The sequence below is a fragment of the Silene latifolia genome, chromosome Y (assembly GCF_048544455.1).
Source record: "Silene latifolia isolate original U9 population chromosome Y, ASM4854445v1, whole genome shotgun sequence".
NCBI lineage: Eukaryota > Viridiplantae > Streptophyta > Magnoliopsida > Caryophyllales > Caryophyllaceae > Silene > Silene latifolia.
In genome coordinates, this window is record NC_133538.1 from 449,565,388 (window position 1) to 449,569,602 (window position 4,215).

Below are 4,215 nucleotides of genomic sequence, written 5' to 3' on the forward strand. Positions count from 1 at the left end.
TCTTGAATTTCCATTCTTGCTTGTTGAACCACCAAAGACTTTGAAGCTTGGAATGCTTGTTGCCTTTTGGAAAGGTTTGGTTTTGTAGGTGCATTGCTTCCACCTTTAGTCCTAGCCATTGTTCTTCTCCTTGTATATATCAACAACCAAAGATTTGCTTGAATTCTTCTAGTATCCTCAAGCTTCAATAAATCCCAAATCGATTTAGAATTTTCAAAATTTGACTTTATCCCTAGAAAATCGATTCAATTTTTGAGGATTTGGATGTTTGAATGGTTTTTTGTTGATAAAGGAGTGATTTGTTTGAGTTTTGAGGAAGTTTGGAATTGATTTGGGTGAATTTGGTTGAGAAAATTGATTTTTATAGATGGAGGAATTGAGGGTTTTGAATGTGTGTTTATGCTTTGAATGAAGGAAATGAAATGGTAAAGGGGGTTTTAATCCCGTGTTTTTGAATTGTAGCAGAGGGAGACGAGCGTCTACAGCACGGGACGCTTGGATTGTTACCCAGTCACTTTTATAAAATGTAACCCCTGTTGAGACGAGCGTCTTCAGCAGGAGACGAGCGTATTTTGCCTAGAGACGAGCGGATTCTTTTGAGGACGCTCAGATTCAAGGTCAGGTGAAATCCCAAATTCTGATAAAACCAAGACGAGCGGATCTTTACTGAGACGAGCGTCTTTTGGTCGAGACTAGCGGATTTCTGAGGAGACGCTCGGATTCATACTCAGTGCAAATTTTTCCTTTTCAGCTCTGCCAGGACGAGCGTATTTCAGTCCGGACGCTCGGATTTTCAACCAGGATGAGCGGCTTCTTCTTGAGACACTCGGATTGCTCCTGTACCTCACGTGTTCAGTTCCACCCGTGGGTACTTTCATAACCCAAGTCATTCCATCTTTGTTCCTTTGGTCTTCATTGTGAGGGCACTATGAAGGCTTAGATAGCCTAGGCAATTGCTATCCCCACACTAATCAAAACACTACACATCAAGAAACATATAAGTCCCTCCCTCACTTTCTCTCAAAATGATAATCTTGATCGAAGTAAAATAGTAAATCCAAAAGTTGACAAAAATGCAATAAGTAAAATGCAAGTTAAGGGGTTATAATATTTACAAATGGTGGTTTAGGGAGGACTCCACAAAACTCTCATTCATGTATGAGATGTCAAGGAGGCATAGCCAAGGTGTTGTTGATGTTGCTCAATACCTTGAAGAAGTAGTCGAAGGCTTGTTAATTGTCATTATAAAGATCTTCAATAGACCTTTGCATAAGTTGTTCTTCATTGTGATAATTTGAGTTAACATGATCACCAAAGCCTTGGTCTTGGGTCATAGCATTACCAATATAAGGATTGAATAACCCTTCAAACTCATCATCCCATAAACCGCATACTTCATTAGCTTGCTTCCCTTTAGTATCATGAGTTGATGAGAACAACTCCTCTTCCTTCTTGTCATTATGGCCAATGAGGCCTTCTTCTTCTCTTGTCATGAGTGGTGGTGAGCTTTTCAAGCTCTCATTCTTGTTGAAACTTTCTTACTCTTTAGATGGAGCATCTTGGAGATTATCCAATTTCTTCTCCCATATGGGTGGTGATTCTTTGCCCATAGCTTGTCCTTTATATTGAGATGCCAACTTCTTCCTATCACTTTCTCGGCTATAATGATCAATCATGAAACATGGCTCATGTAAGCGGGGAGCTCTCACTGTCTTGTAAAGGTTAAAAGTGGTTGTTTCATCTCCCACTTTAAGTGTGATCTCTCCATGTTTTAAATCAATCACCGCTCCTTCGGTCTGTAAGAATGGTCTTCCTAAAATGATAGGAATGTTGGAGTCTTCCTCCATGTCAACAATAACAAAGTCCACCTGGATGAAGAACTTGCCAATTCTTACCGGCACATCCTCCCACACCCCTAAATGTGTCTTCATTGACCGATCCGCCATTTGAAGTGTGATATTAGTGCACTTGAGTTCTCCCATTCCTAGCCTTTTGCATACCGAGTATGGCATGACACTCACACTTGCTCCAAGGTCACATTGAGCTTTGTTGATTGTAGTGTCGCCAATAGTGCATGGAATAGAGAAACATCCCGGATCCTTGAGTTTTGGAGGTGAACTTCCTTGTAGGATGGCACTACTCACCTTAGTGAATGCAATAGTCTCTAGCTTCCGGATGGATTTCTTCTTTGTAAGAATATCTTTCATATATTTCGCATAAGCCGGAACATGGTTAATCAATTCGATGAATGGGATTGAGACTTCCAAGTTCTTCAAAATCTCCATGAACTTTTCAAGTTGTTCATCGAACTTAGGCTTAGCTTGACGACTTGGAAATGGAAGTCTAATCACAATAGGCTCTTTCTCCTTAGCCTTATCTTCATTATTCTTCTTTGGAACTTCTTGATTGGTGGTGGGTTCTTCTTCTTTCTTAGAGTTTTCAACTCTTTCCTTGTCACTAGCATTCACAACATCTTCATCAATGGGCCTCTTCGGCCCTTCATACCTGGTACTACTCCTCAAATGGATGGCACTCACCGACTCATGTCTTGGGAGATTACCTTGAGGTGGTAAATGCCCCTTTTGTCTTTGAGAACTAGAAGATGCTAATTGAGACATTTGGGTTTCCAACATCCTTGTGTGAGCTAGTATGTTGGTGATGGTGATGTCTTTTGCTTGGCTATCCTTTTGCATTTGAGTGAAAAACTCTTGTTGGTTCTTTTGCATTTGGAGGACCGCTTTTTGAACATCAAAACCTTGGTCATTTGTTTATGCTTGAGGGTTTTGAACATTTTGAATTTTGTATGAATGATTGGGGTGGAATTTGATATTCTCATTGTAATAGTTGGAATAATGGGTGCCACTTTTGTATGCTTGGAAAGCATTCACTTGTTCCCCTACATTCACTTTGGTCATGCCCCAAAGTTCCACAACTCTCACATACTCCACTTGGAATTGATGATGATGCCACCATAGCATTAACATGTTGCTTGGGTGATTTGGAGGCCTCTTCAAGTTTAGCCATGGCCTTCTCAAACTTCCAATTAATGGTATCAATCTGAGCACTAAGTTGAGCACCCAATTGAGTAATGGAATCCACCTCATGCTTTCCTCCTCTAGTAGCCTTCCAAGGTCTACTATATTGTGAGTTATGGACCGCCATTTCTTCAATTTTATTCCATGTTTGATTGTCATCAACTTCGGTGAACATACCATTTGATCCCATATTGAGAATGTTTTGGGAGTCTTCATATAGACCATTCCAAAATTGTTGTACAAGGAACCACTCGCTAAGTCCATGGTGTGGACAAGATCAACAAGTGTCCTTGAATCTTTCACATGCTTCATACAAATATTCCTCATCCCTTTGTTTGAACCCGGTGATTTGGGCTCTCAACATGTTAGTCTTTTCCGGAGGATAGAACTTCTTGTAGAAAGCAAGTGCAAATTTCTTCGAAGAATCAATACCAAGAGCAGCCTTATCTAGGCTCTTCAACCAATGTTTCGCGGTACCAATCAAAGAAAAAGGAAATAAGATCCATCGAATCTGGTCTTGAGTAACTCCGGTTTGAGAAATCGCATCACAATAGTCACAAAAAGTCTCCATATGAGAATGAGGATCTTCACTAGGCATCCCCCCCAAATTGACTTCTCTCAACTAATTGTATAAATGCGGATTTGGCAATGAAATTACCGGTTAAATGTTGTGGTGTAGGAGTACCATTATAGGTTCTCCTCGGTTGGTACAGAATATGATGAAAATTTAGGCATTGTGGGTTGATTTTGTGGTGGGTTTTGTATTGGGTTATCCTCTCCTTCTCTTGCAAAAGGGTTGATGAACTCAATGTTATTTGGTTGAATGTCCACAATCTCACCAATACCTCTCAAAGTATTCCTAGCAAGTCTTCTATTGTTGGTCAAAGTTCTTTCGATTACAAGATCAATGGGAAACAAGTTACCTTGTGATCTCCTAGACATCCAAAATATCAAACAACTCGAAAACAATTAGAACAACCTTGAGGAGATTGACTTCGCCAAGGTAAAGAAAGACACAACTAACAACAATTAAAGAAAATCAAATCAAGTTAACACCGTCCCCGGCAACGGCGCCATTTTTTGGTTCGTAGGATTTTAAACTCGTCGTCAAAAGTTACCTAACCAAAACAATATTTATAACTTCACAAACTACTCTTAGTAAAGAGGAAAGTAAAGATCA

At 40.0% G+C, this 4,215-nt stretch overlaps 1 non-coding gene across 1 annotated transcript; it reads left to right on the top strand.

The window, feature by feature from the left end:
- The first annotated feature begins 3,292 nt into the window (after window positions 1-3,292).
- LOC141635859 (small nucleolar RNA R71) lies at window positions 3,293-3,399 on the top strand. The gene has a single exon (XR_012540515.1). It is a non-coding gene; the product is annotated as a small nucleolar RNA R71 (small nucleolar RNA).
- Window positions 3,400-4,215: the final 816 nt, after the last annotated feature.